General features: G+C 35.0%; 1 protein-coding gene across 1 annotated transcript in view; it reads left to right on the top strand.

Moving 5' to 3' along the window:
- The first annotated feature begins 677 nt into the window (after nt 1–677).
- The window catches only part of LOC129775787 (GATA zinc finger domain-containing protein 14), a 301,077-nt gene continuing 282,044 nt past the window's right edge, over nt 678–19,710 (top strand). The window contains exon 1 of the mRNA XM_055780882.1: nt 678–1,486. The gene's annotated coding sequence lies outside the window, so the exon portion shown is untranslated. The remainder of the gene's footprint in view (nt 1,487–19,710) is intronic.

A 19,710-nucleotide genomic window follows, 5' to 3' on the forward strand; every position in this document is an offset into this window, starting at 1 on the left:
AAAGTTAGATTTTTTATTTCATCGTAAATTTTGGTCACCCTATTTTTGACAACATCAAAATTAGCGCTCTATTATATGCAACAACTTTGTCAAAGGCCATTTTTGTCTAGAGAATTACTGTCGAGCTCTGAATGCTAATTTCCACTTAAATGACCAAATGCAAATATTCTGGGTCCCGTAAGAAATTAACCAGACACTACACCATCCCGGCCCGCTGCCCAATAAGACCAACAAATATATCCTATGAAGATCTGGTGGTGGTAGTCATATCAAACAAATTTTAGAAAATTTCCGGTTCGATTGGTATACAAATCGTTAAAATCTGTTCGCAGCAAAAATAGTTATAAACGTCAACTTTATTTCATAAAAACGTGACTTGTTTCCTGATTTGGCACCCTTAATGAAACACGTAGTTCTACGTAAAAAAAACACGGGTTTTATCCTTCTGCTCTGTGCACTATTCAAATTTCGTACTGCAGTTCATCTCTGTGCTCACAACTTCACTATTTGTCAAAAGGCACGAGAATTCTTCTTGAGTTCATCCACAGTGAACATTTTGTTTACATTCACTTCGGCCCCACTTCGGCTGTTCATCCGAGCGGCAGTGAAAAGGCAATCGTTTTTTCAGCTGCTTATCTCCACTTCGCACGAGATGCACTCCACAGCGAGCGACTCAGTTGGGTTCAACTCGTGTGCTAGGTTGGTTCGGCGTTTTGTAGCTTCGCGAGCTGTGATAATTCTTCCGGATCCGGTTTTCGGCTTTCGACTGAAGATGATGGTCGTTTGTTTCTGTGTGTTATCAGAGGAGATCTTTCCGTCGTGATCTCGTGTCGTGACTCGGAGGCATTGTTGTGGCTCGTTTGTTGGTTCGTTGGCACTCATCACAACAGACCAAAAGGGCCAAAAGAAGTGCAGTGCAGCGCAAAGTGCGGCCAAGAAAGTGGTTCTCCGCATGAAAAAGGAATGAAATTCAAATGAAGCATTCTCCGCTGCATCCGAGGAGTGTGAACAGAAGAACCGTTCCTCGGCACGACACACGATACTGTGTTTTATGCTAATTGAGTGGTGCCCACCATTGTTGGCCTATTCCGGTGCCGAGCGAATGAAGTGAGAATAATTTGAAAAAAAAGTGATTAAAGTGATAAACACTGCACAATTGACTGTGCATCTATGTGTAATGCTATCGGAACAGATCGATCATACCTGATTGATTGTGGTGTTATTATTGGTGTTGTTGCTGTTGCGGCTGGAAGGGAAGCTGCCTGAGTCGACTGAGAGTGAATGAGTTTAACTGCGCCACTAAAGTGTGAAACTGTTCCAATTTACATTCTGATTACGGTGTGCGGTGAACGGATTGGAATCCGATACTCGACAATAACATTGTGCGTTTTGTTATAAGAACAAACGAGTCGATAGCAAGGTTTGGAGGCAAATGAGATCACAACAGGAAGAAGCCGAGATTATTTATTGGAGCGGTCTGTAAACGGTAATTGTGTTTAATTGATGTATTTTGAAACGGTGATTGAATTATTGCATAACAATCGCATTTGATTATTTTAATAATCATCACACAAAACCAGAAACAAATAATTATCATTCTCAACCACGAATTCCAGTATCTTCAATGTTTAGAAGAGCCACAATGAAACAGGCTTTCGTGACTTGTTTTCTGACTTTCTCTCTTCACGTGTTCCTGGGGCGAACGGTTGGACTGAAAAGAAACTCGATGTGAAGATTTTTGTTCCTCACTGCCTTTTTTTATTAAGCTCTAATGACATATATTTTCGGTCATTTTGTGTGGCCTAGTTGGACAAGGTAGATTTTAATCGTCAACATCAAAGAAGCTAGGAAGTTGTTTCTCATCCGACTCTTTCGAACTCGAAGCCCAAAGAATCATTCGTGTTTGTGGGAGCTGGAGAAATTTTCTTTGAGATAATAATTTATCAGAATTTATTTTCGTAGCATCAAACAGAACCAGTAAGAAAAATAAATGAAAAACAAAACTGGAATTGCTGTGCCACAGACAGAAAATCGTGTTCCGATCGTGAAAAACAATCCTTAGAGTACTGTAATTTGAAAGCACTCAGAACTAGTTTTTTTTTAAAATTCTAGTACCTTTATTTTTTCTCTCGTTACGTTATATCGAAGCAAAACAAAATTTTTTTTTATTGATGCAAAACTGTTTATATTTACTCAAAAATGCGCAAAAACTAAATTTCTATCACCAAGCAGTATTTATAAACCTTTCATATGCCCATTTAAGATAATTTTCGTAGACAAACATGTTTTTAGTAGTTTTAAGTAGAGAAAAGGTCTGAAAAACTGAAGTGAAATTGTTATCAATTAGTGATGAAAAGGATAGTAGTTTGGTCGGATACCGCCTACCGGATATCCGGCAAGCTTCAAGGCCGGATAGACGGATATCCGAATACGAATAGCAAATACGAAACTGGAAGACAATGCATGTGTGCATGAAGCGAATAAAGGATTACATTTCAGAAGCAATGAACATTTTTTTTACAGAAAAACTATGAACTATGAATAAATTTTCCGTTTCGAATGGATATCCTTTGATAGAGTATCAAGTTATCTGCAAGGAATCTTCAACATGGATTTTTTCTGATAACGATCTAACTACTTAGGAAAAGATCATAATTACTTTATTACCACCATTTTAGACCCGAGGAACAAGTCAGACTATTTAGGAGCTCTTGAAACGTAAACAGTCTTGCTGGCAATGTTTATTAAATATCTTGCTACGAATCTTCTGAGAATAACAGCTTATCGTCGTCTTTAAGACCTGTAAATGAAACAAAACAGACTAAATTGAACCAAACCTAATATACGAAACACACGACACACTTTTGAGATTATTTCTACGAAGTGACAAATGATAATAGTAGCGAGCGTCGCATTCAGGAAAAAAAAATCCCGTTGCTAACGAAATCGATGAAATCTGAAAACATTGAGAATCGATCGCATTCACTATCCTTACATTTGGTAGTCATTAAAATCTAAGCATTCAATCGAGAGCAAGGATTGCTATAGTTGATCTTTCAGCTCCTTGCAGTAGTACTACAACGAAAGCTGTTCTCTGAATTTGGCCTGATGCACGAAGCAAAGCGTAATTGGTTGTCATCATCAACTTCTGAAAATTTATTAATTATTCATCATAATTTACCACTGGGTAATTTTGTGTACTGTTCATAAATTAGTGTTATGAGTAAATATTAATTCAGTTTTGGAAAAATATGGCATTTCAGTAATCAAACCTTATTTTTGATTATGGATAAATGAATTTGCTTTGCTTTGTTAGCTAGCTAAGGAGCTATTTTGTTATAATTTATGTCGTATTAATGAGAAATTGTTGATTTTTCCCAATATCCGGTATCCGACCGGATAGCAAATATTGGCCGGATAGGCCGGATATCCGTTTCATCTCTACCATCAATGTTAAGTTTTCTATATTTGACTTACTTTGTCTCAAAATGAAAATTCCTCTGAATTTTGTTCTTGAAACATGTTCAAAGTTATGCTAAAACTTCAAAAATGCTATAATAATACCAAATGGTCTCTCCAATTGGCCCAAAAAGGTTGGAGGCATGCGTATTTCATAAGGGAAATTGTTGTGAACTGTAATACAAAAAAAACCGTTCATTGCTTTATCACAAGTTCCTTTTTTATTAAAAAATAACGAAACAAGAATCGATAAACATATTTCCTGAAATGTTCCAACCAGCTAAATGTACCGATCGATGTCATTGTTTGCGTTTGTGAAATGTCCATTAAGTACTAATTTAACCATGTATCGATTTGCGTCAGAAGTTTCCAGGTCTAAATTAATTCAACTTTATTGAATAATTTCGTTACCCAGATTGAGATCCGAAATGAAAACTGGACGTGAAACATTTATTTGAATAAATTTAAATGTTTAAAAAATGTGAGCTTTATTGATTTCTGTTTCAACTAGGGTGGTACTAGTTTTGAAAATATGAAACATAATATTCTTGGGTTTAGATAGGACATATTCACAAAACATTGAGAAAAAGTCCATTGCTACCCCATTTTACGGTACTTATTTGTTTGAAAACTCACTAAGCATTTATTCGAAATAATTCATACTTCAAAAACTATTTCTGTATTGTTTATTCTTAATTTTAAGACATCTAAAAAGTTATGTTATATCGAGGTAAAAGTTACGTTGTATTGAGTTACGTTATATCAAGGTTGACTTATATCGAGGTATGTCTACAGTAGTGGAACTCCATACAATTCATTGGCTAAAAAGTGTCCACATTTTCATCGCTTGTTTACGTGAAGAATATAATTTTTTCAGGCACACTCGATTTGAGAGTGTATGGATATCTAGCTGTCTTGACGCAAGGTCTTTAATGAAGAATGATAAGATGGGAAGATATATAGTAACATGTTTATAATTACTATGTTTATTCAAATATTAATATTGCTTTTCTTTAACTATTCGGTGCAATTTTATCAAAATTGGAAAGCGAAATTAAAAAAAAAGAATGTTTTTTTTTTGAGATGGTTATTAAAAATCCATGATTACCTTTGCTTTATTATTTACCCCCCATTATTTGTTAATTTTTCCTGCTATTCGTTCTTTCACCTATCATTTTGACAATTCAATTTGAGAGGTTTAAAATTGCGACAAGATAGAAATTTATTGAAAGAGTGAAAAATTAGGTGGCAAATTTTGTAAGCTTTATAATTAAAGTTTTTCGGTAGTATTTAATTTCTGAGTTTGTTTGAATGACCGATTGAAGTTGATTCATAGAAGAATAAGATTTCATTTGATATGTCGATTTTTGAAATCGACTCAATGGTTGAAAAGTTATGACGTTTTGGAAGAAATCTTACTTAATCAGCAAAAGGCCCCAGTGGCATGTGCTGTACACGAAAGTCATCTTCATTTACATGAATTTTATATTTTTTTCCAATTCATAACTTTCAAACGTATTTCAAGGATTAACATATCATATCTTTCTATTAATCCGCAAACATGCCTAGTAGTAATTTAAAAAAAAACAAACTCATAAACGACAAAATGAGTCTTCGATTGTATATTTTTAATATATTTTTTACAGTTTTACAGTACACATTCGCTCATTGGCGCTTTTTTAGTTGGAGTGCTTTTTATTTGGCGGTTTGCTAGTTGGAGCACGCGCCAATCAAAAATTGTATGTCAGTTTTACTCTGTTGTTCCAATGCCATTTTTATTGAAAAATCTTTGAATGTTACACTCAAAAAAATAAGGCATAGTATAAAAGATTTTAGTTTTGCAGTTTGTTTGACAAATGTTTTCGTTTAAAAATATATATATAAATATATATACAAATATAAAGTGAATTATATCACATCCACTATTCAAGGAAGTTAATAATATTTATATTTTCTAGCATCAATCCAAATGCAGGAATCCTAATTATTATTATGGGCGCACTGAAAGACATGAAAATCACGAAGAAAAACGCGAACTTTGAAATTTGTGAACTAACTGATTTAGTGGTTTTCGGATTTCCTTGAAAAATGGGAACTTATGGTAATTATGGTTTTATGGCTTATGGTAATTATGGTAAAACATTGAACCTGTATATATATTTTTTGTGATTCCGTTTTTTTCACTTTTCCCAAAAATGACTTTTATTAAAAACACCACTAAGCCGATTCAGTTGATCGACACATCAAATTGAAGTTAATTAGCTAGGTTTTTTTTTGGAAAAATATCAAACATGCAAAAAAAATGAATTTTGTTTTCGTAATTTTTTTTTTTTTTTTTTCCAAAATATATTTTTTATTAAGGCACATGTGGCGTTAGCCTGACGGGGCCGGGAGTCCAATATTTTGACAATTTTTGTCTTACAACTATGTTAGTAATATGTAACCGATTACTCGCGGTTGGCTCGAGGTTAGTATTACAAGTGTTTTCATAATTGGTATGTTGCAGTCTTCGATGCTCTATACGTGTGCCCGACACGGGCTACTTCCTATTGGGATGCAGCTGACCATTAATCAGCAGCGTAATTATTGATTGTATCCATTTTTTATTGTTTGCATGGTTTCGGGACCAACGGCGCTATATTTTTCTATATTTTTTCTTGAAAACTGAGGATTTTTACACATTTACATTTTTTATTCAAAATCAGATGTGTCATTTTTCCTTTTTTGAGTTATAATTTTAACCGAGATGATCGATATATCAAATTAAAGACAATGAGCTAGAATTTTTTCGGAAAAATATTGCACTTGCGAAAAAAATGAATTTTGTTGTCGTGATTAATAAATGTATCTGTTTTTTTATAGTTTACATGATTTCGGGACAAAGGACGCTATATTTTTTATATTTTTTCTTGAAATCTGAGGATTTTTTACTTAACACATTAAACAATCAGAGATGTGTTCTTTTTCGTTCATGAGTTATTATTTTTCAAAGTTAACATGTTTTTAAGCTTTCTTCGATCATCCTATGCGACTAGACTATATATATATGCGAATAGGATTCTCCTTTTTTGGAAGACTTCAATTAACTATGTCGATTATCTGGATCGGTTTGGTAGATCAAAAGTTTTGCATTTTTGAAAAACTCCATTTTTGGAAAAAAGGAGAAAAATGATTTTTCGAACCATCGGTTAAATTTGAAAAATCATAATTTAAAAATGAAGAACACATTTTTGGATATGTTATCTAAAAAATTCTCAGCTTTCGAGAAAACATATAAAAATATAGCGCCCTTGGACGATGAAAACTATAAAGATTAAATACGATCAATAATTAAGAAAACAAAATTATTTTTTTTTGTAAGTGTAGTATTTTTTCAAAAAAAAACTAGCTAACTGGCCAATTTCATATGTCGATCATCTAAATCGGCTTAGAAGTTCAAAAGATATGAATTTTTGAGAAAATCTATTTTTGGAAAAAAAGGGAAAAACAAGATTTTTCGAACCACCCTAAAATGGAATGGGATCTAATATTTTGCGATAAGGAACAAAACTACCAATTTACACGAAAATCTGAGAACCACTATATCGGTTTGGCATGGAATTTGTATAACACTAAAAAAATTCAGTTTGGTGTTAATTTTCCCGGCAACTAAAAAGCTGATTACTAGAAACTAATTGATGTTAATGTTTCATTACCTTGTAAATTCTAGATACAATACCAACAGAGGGTATTTAAAAAAATTAAAATGGTTTTTTACGGGGAGTGATTCATTCATATTCAATTCATCATATTTTTATGTTGTTTTTTAAGCGTACATACATTACCTAGTCGTATAATTATTGTATCATTCAATTTATTTCGATGGGAATGCTTTAAAATATTTCAACTGATGCTCTTACCACATTTTAATTTTTTTTATCCAATGTCCAGTTTCTATGGCGAAGCTTCATTCGTAAATTACACATTTGTCATCATTGGTGGAATACGACCATAAAAGTTGTTATGAATAGCACAGCAAGTTATGATAACAATACATATGGGTTTATTTTGATAATGCAAATATTAACGACATTATACATAAACCGATAAAAATGCATTATAATATTTGTCCACAGCACTTTCAGCGTCTATATATATATATTTTATTTGATTTTCAGTTCGTAATTTCGATCCCATTCGCCGTGTTTATCATGATGATGTTAATATTAATAACATTATATACGAACCTCCCATCTTATATATGACGTCTCCCACCATTTTAGAGACATCTTAATGTTAAGATGTTCAATTTTTAGAGCGTAAACCATCTGTCAATTTTTTACTGTTTACTTTTTCTTGCCACAAATCGTTGCCACTTTTTTCTCTCATGTCCCACTTCTCTTCTCTGGTATGACTGTATATACAATTTCAGATTCGATTGTATACAGTTAAAAAAATGTTTTTTTTTACATTTTAAATATGATTTATTTCAAGCGAAAATGAAAGATTTCAACGTTAAAGTGAGAGTTTATTGGTTATTTTGAGTACAGTTCATATTTCTGTAGTTTATGCATTCGAGAATATACCCTAGAAAGGACTTGTCGAAAATCCTATTATTTACAGAGTTAGAGCCATTTTAGTGAGGTGGTACCTAACCTGGTACGGCTATAACAATTCATGTCGAATTCATATGAATACAATCTGCATGCATCTCTCTATCGCATGAACTACTGAAAAATGATTATTTTTTAATTTTACTATTTTTAAAAAATCGCGAAACGTAAGAAAAAATGTTTTGAACCGCATTTTGTTTTTCAAACGGTCACAATTTTATCATTTTTTTGTTGTATTTTTTAAAGATAACGAAACAAGTAATGAAATAATGGATTGTAAAAATATTCTTTGTTTGGTTTGTTCAGTGCTCGAAAAACTTCCCGAAAATCGTGCCTCTACACTAGAATACCCCTTAAAACGATATTGCAGCAAAATTATACAGATAAGATTTGGGTGTCTAAAAACAAATTATAGAGCGGTAATCGAGCTTTATTTTGGTTGACAGAAGTAATCAAGTTTATCCTGCATTTTCGAGAGAAAACTAATAAAAACGCCTTAGAAAACACCAACTTTCCGTTCTGAATCATATTTCGGACACTTAAGGCATTTGATGCAGATCTCAATTTTATGAACAGTTATTATTTAGTTCAGATTTTTAATAAATTAGTTCAATATGCTTTAAAGCTTTCTAGTATGGTACCTATTCGATTGAAAGCATCAAAAAATTATCGAATAAAAATGTATTTCAATTGAAGCGAATAAGAATCAAACTTCGGACACTATGCATAACGGTTTTTGTGGTTTTAAGCTTAATTTATATTTCTGTACAATTACTAATGTCATGAAATAATCAAACATGCTAAAAGAACAAAAACATGGCCTGTCTTCAAAATTGTCTACAACTATTGATGGCTGTAAACATTTAATAGAACTTTTACCATTTGTTTTTTAATGAACTTCAAATAGTTTTTAAACAACCTCTTTCGTGATATTTGCAAGCATTTATCCTCCTATTTTCCCACAATATGCTTGCCATTTATTGATGTTTCTTTATGTTGTTTATGTAAGGGTTATGACGGATTTCATCCCAACTCGTCTCAGGAGTTGATAGAACTATCTCAGTGAAACGTTGTGGGTATAAAGACATTGGTCATTTAAGCAACTTTGCATACATGAAATCTTCGAAAAACAATTAGACTACTTTTTGAAAAGGGCAAACTTTTTTCTATATTTTACAAAAAAATATAACTTGAAATTACACTGAAAAAAAATATTTAAAAAGTTGTAATTCATTTTTCTCAAAAATGTTTTTTTAAATCTCAAAAAAAGTTATGTGAATAACCTTTACAATTTCACCCATACATCGGAAAATGTGTACTTTTAATGGGAAAGAGTTTTTCCAACAAATTTTTCATTTTTTCTATCGTGAATTTGCAGTTTTTCTTTCTGCTTCATCCGTGCTTCCTCATTTTAGCTAATGTTTGGATTTTTTTTTCTTTTTGTTTTAACTCAGTTTTCCTTTTCCTTTCCTCGAGTTGATGCTTCGTTGTTTCAATCAACTTCTTCGCAGGCTATACTTCTTTATACAATATATCCAGGAGTAAGGTGAGACTTCCTTTCACCGTAAGTTGACGAGTTGTCATGATACACGTAGGGAGGGTGTAACGTTTCTTCTGTTAGTAGTACATCCAGTTGTACATTGTTCACTAATTATTCAGCTTCCCTCATATCTATCTGCTGGTATGTTGTTGAAAACATGTGTATCTATATATATATAAAAATGGATTTCTGTCTGTCTATCTGTCTGATTCTTATGGACTCGGAAACTACTGAACTGATCGACATTGACAAATTGGTATGTAGGGAGTTTTTGGGCTCGGGAAAAGTTCTTATGATAGTTCGAGACCCCTCCCCCCCTCTCTAAGGGGGGCTGCCATACAAATGAAACACAAATTTCTACATCACTTAAGAATTATTCAAGCAAATGAAACCAAATGAGGCATATGGATGTTTTAGGATGTTTTCCCCTCTCTTTAAGCAACTAAGCAATAAACACAAATTTATACATAACTCAAGAACTAAGCAAGCAAATGGAACCAAATTTGGCATGTGAAGGTTTTAGGGGGTGAGAAATGTTTTTATGGTGATTCGACACTCCTCCCCTCTCTTTAAGCGGGGGCTGCCAAACAAAAGAAACACAAATTTCTACATTACTCGAGAATTAATCAAGCAAATGAAACCAAATTAGGCATATGGAGGTTTTAGGGTGCAATAAATGTCTATGGTGGTTATATACTCTTCCCCCCTCTCTTAAGAGGGGCTGCCATACAAATGAAACACAAATTTCTGCATAACTTAAGAACCAAGCAAGAATAAGGGACCAAATTTGGCATGTAGAGGTTTTAGGGGGTAGGAAATGTTTTTATGGTGATTCGACACTCCTCCCCTCTCTATAAGGGGGGCGGGGGGGTTGGTTTCTGCCATACAAAATAAACACAAATCTCTGCAAAACTCAAGAAGTAGTTCAGCAAATGGAATAAAATTTGTCATATGGAGGTTTTAAAGAGCAGCAATTCCAAATGAAATCGCCCTAAAAATGCAGATTTTAAAAACTTGTATTTGTGATTCCAATGAAAGTGTGTATTCCGTTTGGGTTGGAGGAAATATGAGTTTTCCACAGCAATTGGGAATTTTTTGACTCAAGCGTAACTTTTGAAAAGGGCGTATCGATTTTAGTAACAGAAACCTTTGATAATTTATATCTCAAAAACTATGAGTCCTACCGAAATAGTGTCTTAGAAAGAGTTATAGAGTATTGATGGTTAAATATAAAAAAAATGTACACCGTGAAAAAAAATTAGCACTCTTCTTTTTATTTACAAAATAAAAATTCAATTTGCAATATCCAAAATACCTATTTTTTAATTTTTTTTTTAATTTTTCATACAAAATAGAAGTCATGCAGAAAATTTAAAAAATGGGCCCAAGATGGTAAAACTATTTTTGGCGAACTTTGTACAACATCGAATTTTTAGGAATTTTCGAAACTTCGAATTTTTGTATGTTAGCAGTCATTTTTAATCACAAATTATGAATCCTGATGTTATTTAAAACAAAAAAGGTTATTATCAATCTCCTTCTAAATGTATTCATTTTAAAAAAAATTGTTATTTATTGACTTTTTAATAGTAAATAGGCCCTTTAAATATGTTTGTCGTGTTATACCATCATGTTCATGAGATTTTATGATTTTATCATATTTTTTGAGATATAAATTATTAAAGATTTGTCTTACTCAAATCGATACGCCCTTTTCAAAAGTTACGCTTGAGTCAAAAAATGAACCATGATGATGTATTTGGAAAAGTTGTTTTCATAATTCATAAAATTCAAGCAAATTCATAAAATTTCTTGAACATGACGGTATAACACGACAAACATATTGAAAGGGATTATTTACTATAAAAAAGACAATAAATTAGAAATTTTTAAATATTTCGAGAATGGCTACATTTATAAGGAGATTGATAATTATCTTTTTTGTTTTAAATCACATCAGGATTCATAAATTGTGGCTAAAAATGATTGTTAACATACAAAAATTGGAAGTTTCGAAAATTCCTAAAAATTCGATGCTCCACAAAGTTCGTCAAAAATAGTTTTACCATCTTGGGCCCATTTTTTAAATTTTCTGCATGACTTCTTTTTAGTATGAAAAAATTAAAAAAAAGATTAAAAAATATGTATTTTGGATATTGCAAATTGAATTTTTATTTTGTAAATAAAAAAAAGAGTACTAATTTTTTTTCCCAGTGTACATTTTTTCCATATTCAACCATCAGTACTCTATAATTCTTTCTAAGACACTATTTCGGTACGACTCATAGTTTTTGAGATATAAATTATCAAAGATTTCTCTTACTCAAATCGATACGCCCTTTTCAAAAGTTACGCTTGAGTCAAAAAATTCCCAATTACTGTGGAAAACTCATATTTCCTCTAACCCAAACGGAATACACACTTTCATTCGAATCAAAAATACTCATGTTTTGTCATTTGTCGATTTCATTTGGAATTACTCAGAGCACGATACGTTTCTATGGTATTTCGACGCTTCTCCCCCCTCTGCAAGAGCGGGAGGTCACATAGCTCGAGAAGTAAGCAAGCAAACAGAGCCAAATTTGGCATATGGAGGTTTTAAGGGGCAAGAAATGTTTTTATTGTGGTGCGACACTCCTTTTCTCTCTTCAAGAGGAGGCTGTCATACTGTCATACAAATGAAACACAAAAATGTTTGCATATCCCGAGAACAAATCAAGCAAAGGGGTAAGCACAAAACTCGAAGAAGCAATCGTCATATTTGAGATGACATAATTTTAGTTTATTTTCTGTATCAAATATGTATTCCATTCAAGGGAGAAACATGTTATTTGCAAGTGATTGAAAAATCTTGAACGAGAATTCTGTCCGAAAATAATTTTATATTACAATGACGAGTTTTGGTAGAAGTACTAGGAAATTTATAGTGAAAGGAAATTGTAGAGGGTCAATTAGAAGATCAATCAATCAATAGTTCTGCATTTGGACCAATGAACGTTCGCTTAGCAAGAAAACGTGAATGTTTGAAGGTATTGATACCAAAAAAAATTCATTTAGGCGGAACGAAGTTTGCCGGGTTAGCTAGTTATTTATACAAGATTTCAAAATACTTTGGTGCGTTATATGAATCTACGCTTTGCGTCCATAATTAGCCTGAAAACTCACATCGTAGTATCATCATGTTCAACTGTCCGAAATATGAATCGTAGGGAAAAAGTTCGATTCAAATTTCGTACACTTCATTTTTAAATTTTTTGAAAGAAAATGACATTGTACTTCATTAAAAAGATGATAGTGAAACCAAGGGGTACTAAAGTACTAAAGTACTAAAGAATCAATTGTGATATTAATTTTATAGTTATATCAGGGCATTGAGCATCTCAAGATATTATTACAAAGTGTCCGAAATATGATTCAGAACGGTATGAGTTTTTTACTTCTGAAATGTTACTTCATACCTTACATGAATGAAGTGATACATAATTTGGATGTTTTTATCACTGTGTTCAGTACGAATTTTCTCCATCTTTTAAATGGAAGAAACATAATCGATTTGAACAGTGTTCTTTTCAAGTTAGTGCCAATTTAAGGCAAACAGAACCGAAAAAAGATTAATAAAAATAATTCTGAAATTCTAAATGAAATTTAATGGAGTTCAAGTTGTTCGTTGAGCTTGGATAACAAAATGGAAGGTAACGAAACCGCTCTCCCTTAAAACAGAACACTTTCAAAACAGACTGATGTGGAGTCATATCGCCCAAAAGAGGCGTTGTCATAAAATGATCAGTAGTCTTCAGATTCTTAGTGACTACTCTAGCCAGTTAGAATTTGAACCTCGTTAGCACAATGACTAGAGTAAAAAGCTGATTCCACGATTAAAATGAGCTTTGGGTATTATAGATTCGATAACACATATGCTTCTCAGACATATGTAAGCTGTGTTTTTAGCTCACAAATGACTAAAACATACCCAATCGCTCATAAAAATTAATATGTTACATCTATACCATGATATAGCTAACTTTCTCAAAGCAAAATTAGTTGCTTCAATGATAAGCATTTCATCACTACGCAACTCTGATTACTAGCAAACTTTTATCTATTAATTTAGGAAACCCCACAATTCCGAAACAACAAGTTATTCAACACACTACAAACCATACGGCTCTCGTCCAACCACGAGACGATTAACGAACCAATACTTTAGCTATTTTCAACCGGTCACGGTCTAGAAGTTGGCCACCAAACCAAAGAAAAAGGAGTTTGTACGAACAAGAAGAAAAAACCCAACCAAACCATCGTTCGTCGTTAAGTGAACATTACGCCAAAATGACAGTAAAAACACCGAACCGAAACTGACAGCGCGCACTACGAGGAAAATTCAGCGCAAAAGTTTCACCATTTCCAAACAGCGCGCGCAGTGCCACCACCGCGAGTTTGCAAAACTATCCTCCACACTGCTAATGTGTGGAAGATACATTTTTATTGTTATTTTTTCTCTTTCCCCGTCAACCTTAACCAACAAAAAAAAAATCGGAGAACCGTTAACTTGCATTTCGCTTTTTTCCACCTCTTTGTTCAACTTTTCTCATTGCTTTTCTCTGTTTTTTTTATTTATATTACGATACGGTTGTGTACAAAAGTTGTGGTGAAGTTTTATTCGATCATCTCTGTGTGTCAATGTTTTCTTGCTTCTCTTTCTGCGCTTGCTTTCATCAGCGATTTTGAAATGCCATCTCTCGCTGAATGCACACACAACTTTTCAGCTTGCTATCGAAAGAAAAACGTAAACTTTTTAATCACTGGCGGCAGGTATCTTTGGGGCAAGCAAAGTGGTGGGGGTTGGGTGGAGGGGAAAACGGCACAAGTTTGCTCGCAAAACAAACAAACCAATAAATCAAAGTGACGTTGCGCGGCGCTTTTGTTTTGATTTTCCATCGCCTTCCTCCACCAATGGTCGAAGAGTGGATTCAGGCCCGCAACCCCGTTGAGACGTATTTGTTGTTGTTGTTGATATAGTTTTGTTTTGAGGAAGTGAAAAGTTGGAAAATGATTTGACCCACTTAGGAAATAGTGTGGAGGTTCCGAAACCGCGCAAAGGGGAACTGAAATGAAAACAGTAGTGCGACAACAAATTGGTCCACGAGCCAGTGGACCAGGCCAGCCGCTATTAGGTGAATGGCGGGTAGCGGATAGAAACGTGACAAATGGATCCGCCGGTTGTCGTGTGGTTTTCTGCTGGTTAATTAGTATTCAATCAGAATTTCACAAACGCGCGATCGTTATTGGAACGATGGCTAATGATCGATTCATAATGACCAAAAAATATATTTTTTAAATTTTTATTTCTTACCTAAATTTCTTCGGAATATTTGGATGATGTATTGTATTCTATTAGTCAAATCATTTCATTTGATACCAATATTGAGCGGATTGCAAAAAATACATGGTCGGCCATTTTGTGGCGGCGACTTTTCGAATTTATGTTGTTCATAGTGTAGTTTATTCTCCAAGTTCTACTTGTGTTCTACTGGTCAAGCCCTTTCATTCGATACCCATATTGATGAGATTTAGAGAAAATATATACATAATCCGCCATTTTGTAGCGGCCGCCATCTTGTATTTACATTTTTCATAAATAACTGTGTTCTACTGGTCAAGCCCTTTCATTTGATACCCATATTGATGGGATTGTGAAAATCTTGTGGTGGCGACCATTTTGGATTTGCATTTCTCATAAATAACTGTGTTCTACTAGTTAAGCCCTTTCATTTGATACCCATATTAGCTATTCAATATGAAATTATTATACAAATAATTCAAAATTTCCGAAAGTCAAAAATATAATAACCCGGATAATCGAGCCCGACCTGTACTAGTAATAGATTGACAATCTTATTCGGTTCAAAAATAATAAATTTTGGAAAATGGTCATATTCAGTATTTGTAGATCCTTATTCAGGATTGGTCACCATAAGGGTGAAATAAAAAAATACGTCTGTAATTTTTTTTGAAAAAGAATAAAAAAAAATACAATTTATTGTACATAGAATGAACTTGAATCAATCATATAACTTCCATTTTGTTCGATGACCTATTCTGCCGTTCTACGCATAGTTGTCCCATGTTAGTTTTTGACAATTTTCACTTTTCTTCATAAAACGATGTTTTTATGTGAAAAACACAAACAAAAGTTTTTGTTAGTTCCCAGCTTTTCAAAAATCAAGCTCAAGCTCAATTGTCCCATGTTGATTTTCTAGGCATAACTGTCCCTCCGTGTACTTTTGTAGATTCATAATAAATGAATCGGTTCAAGTACCAGAATTGGTTCGACAACTCGCAAGTAGATCGGACAAGTTATTAATCGATCCAACAAAGGTGTTTTTTTCACATCGAATAATAGTGTGCTTTTTCATCGGTTGCGCTTGCGAGTGTAGCGAAATTTAAAGTGGTGCGCGCTGAGGATCCAAATCAGACACATTCATCACACACGCCACACAGCCGCGGCAAGTAGAAATTTATTTTTCTTTTGTTTCCCTATCATTCCTTCTTCCTTCTGTGCACGATATACACCATTGTTCAACTTTGTGTTAACCAAATCGGCAAACGTTGGCATTAGGGGTGATCATTATTTCTTATATACCGTTGAATTTTTATTGGAACTTTTTTTCTTTTTAGCATTTTATTTGACATAAAATAAATCATAACCTTATAAAAAAATATTTTTTTTTCACTCATTTATTTATTTTGAATCATTATATTCTGTTCATATCGAACAGTTGACCGATTTTTTTTATATGGCTGAGGGCGGGAAGGATCCCCCATCGACGCCATTGAATATTTCCGATACCGATCCTCCTCCTGAAGAGCAGGAAGATGAAGCAGAAGTTGAGGAAGAAACTTCTGTATATGAAGTTGGAAGTTCCGAAGATGAGGACATTGACGAAAAACAGGATTTTCGTCCAAAAGAATACCATGAAGGCTCCAAAGGCCCATTCATTGTATACTTTAGACGAAAATCTAAACCTCTCAATGTCATTCGTATCTCGAAGGAACTTACTCAGAAGTTTTCTGCAGTTACCGAGATTACACGGATGGGGCCAGACAAACTACGAGTTGTCGTCTCAAGCAGGACCCAAGCGAACGAAATCACGCGCTGCGACCTCTTTGCGATTGAGTATCGCGTATACGTGCCCTGTTGCAACGTCGAAATAGACGGCGTAATAACCGAAAAGGGTTTGACTCGAAAAGAGATTATCGATGGTGTCGGTCGCTTCAAGAACTCTTCACTAAAAACTGTGAAGATTCTTGCATGCGATCGACTGAAATCTGTGTCACAAAATGACAAAAATGACAAAAGGGTTCTCAATCGGACAAACTCTTTTCGTGTGACTTTTGAGGGTTCCGCCCTTCCAAACTACGTTGCAATAGGTGCACTTCGTTTACCTGTTCGGTTGTTTGTACCCCGGGTAATGAAATGCAACAAATGTATGCAACTCGGTCACACGGCCGCCTATTGTTGCAATAAAAAACGTTGCGCAGATTGTGGAGACAGCCATGATGAGAATCCTTGCGCGAAAGAGCACAAGTGTCTTCATTGCGGCGGGACTCCTCATGATCTTATCCAATGCCCGGTGTACAAACAACGAGGGGAGAAAATCAAGCGTTCCTTAAAGGAACGTTCCAAGCGGACTTATGCAGAAATGCTTAAGAATTCCGTACCAACGAATCAGGACAATCCCTACTCCATTCTGCAGAACGACGAGCCTGTTGTTGACGCTCCCAATGCAGGAAGTTCCGGTACATCGCAGGGTGCCGTCAGGAAAAGAAAATCTACTTCTTTTCCATCACTCCCCAGAAAGACGACCGAAACTTCCCAAGTTGGAATGAAAACTCGAATTGAACGTGCTGAGAATAGACCGAAGCAAGTACCTCCTGGTTTAAGCGGTTCTTCTACGCACCAGGGGTCCTCAGCACTTCCCGGAGCAGCACCCACCCCGTCTGTTCCATTTTCGCGGTCGAGGCAACAGCCACAATCTGGTTTGCTTGCGCTTTCTGACCTGGTGGACAACATTTTAAATGCTTTAAATATAAATGACCCTCTTAAAAGCATAGTATTATGTTTGCTTCCGATTGTGAGAACATTTTTGAAAGAAAAATGTGGTTTTTTAGCAGCGTTCATTTCCCTCGATGCCTAATTCAGTGCAAGAGGTCAAGGATTTGACCACTGTAATACAGTGGAATTGCAGAAGCATCATCCCTAAACTAGATCAATTTAAATTTTTAGTTCATAGTTCTAACTGTGATGTATTTTCTCTCTGTGAAACATGGCTTTCTTCAGCCGACGAGCTGAATTTCCACGATTTCAACATTATTCGCCTCGATCGAAATGACTCGTTTGGTGGCGTACTATTGGGGATCAAAAAATGTCACTCCTTCTATAGAGTCACTCTCCCATCGATGACAGGCATTGAAGTTGTCGCTTGCCAGACACAAATCAATGGCAAAGACTTCTGCATTGCCACGATATATATTCCTCCAAGAACCATGGTCGGCCGCCATCAGTTTTTTGATATCATCGAGGCATTGCCGGAGCCGCGGCTAATCTTAGGTGACCTCAACTCCCATGGAACAGCATGGGGGTCACACTACGATGACAGCCGTGCCACGTTGATTTATGATCTGTGCGACAACTTCAACATGACAGTTTTAAATACAGGGGAAGCAACTAGGATAGCCAACCCTCCTGCACGGGCAAGTATGCTAGACATATCACTTTGCTCTTCTTCGTTATCCCTGGATTGCACGTGGAAGGTAATCCAAGATCCCCACGGTAGTGATCACCTGCCAATAATTTTATCGATCGCCAATGAATCAGGTTCTCGTGAGTCAGTCGATATTGCGTATGACCTCACGAAAAATATTGACTGGAGAAAATTTGCAGAAACAATATCTGAAGCACTTGTTTCAATGCATGAACTTCCTCCACTCGAAGAGTATAACTTTATATCGAGTTTGATTTATGAAAGCGCACTTCAAGCTCAAAAGAAACGTGTTCCTGCTACCACTTTCCGACGTCGTCCTCCATCACTTTGGGGGGACAAGGAGTGTTCAAAGGTCTACCTTGAAAAATCATCCGCTTTCAAAAAATTCAGGAAAACTGGATTAGTGGAATGGTTTCGAAAGTACCAAGCTCTAGAAGCCAAACTAAAAGGTGTGATTAAAGCAAAAAAGCGAGGATATTGGCGGAAATTCGTCAATGGTTTGTCAAGGGAGACAGCTATGAGCACTCTTTGGAATACGGCTAGGAGAATGCGTGGCTGGAACCATACAAATGAAAGTGAGGAATACTCTGACCGTTGGATTTTCAAATTTGCAAGAAAGGTTTGTCCCGATTCCGTTCCTGCACAAAACGTCGTACGCGACATTCCGCTCCAATGCGATTATGAGAATTTTTCGATGGTAGAATTCTCAATTGCCCTCCTCTCATGTAACAATTCAGCTCCGGGGTCGGACAAGATTAAATTCAACTTGTTGAAGAATCTTCCCGACTTGGCGAAACAGCGTTTGCTGAACTTGTTCAACAAGTTTCTGGAGCTGAATATTGTCCCGCATGACTGGAGACAAGTGAGAGTGATAGCCATACGGAAACCTAACAAGCCGGCTAGCGATCACAACTCGTATAGGCCGATTTCAATGTTATCCTGTATTCGTAAATTGTTAGAGAAAATGATTCTACTTCGTTTGGACAAGTGGGTCGAAACAAACAATTTGCTGTCAAATACGCAGTTTGGCTTCCGCCGAGGTAGAGGGACAAATGATTGTCTCGCTCTGCTATCTTCTGAAATCCAAATCGCATTTGCTCGCAAAGAACAAATGGCTTCCGTTTTTCTCGATATCAAAGGGGCATTTGATTCAGTTTCCATGGAAATTCTCTCAGAGAAACTTCATAATCGTGGACTTTCGCCAATTCTGAATAATTTCCTGTACAATTTACTCTCAGTAAAGCACATGTTTTTCAATCATGGCAGCTTGAAATCTTCTCGATACAGTTTTATGGGCCTACCACAAGGCTCCTGCCTAAGCCCCCTCTTGTATAGTTTTTACGTCAATGATATA

Source organism: Toxorhynchites rutilus, chromosome 3, assembly GCF_029784135.1.
Source record: "Toxorhynchites rutilus septentrionalis strain SRP chromosome 3, ASM2978413v1, whole genome shotgun sequence".
In the NCBI taxonomy this organism is placed as follows: Eukaryota; Metazoa; Arthropoda; class Insecta; order Diptera; family Culicidae; genus Toxorhynchites; species Toxorhynchites rutilus.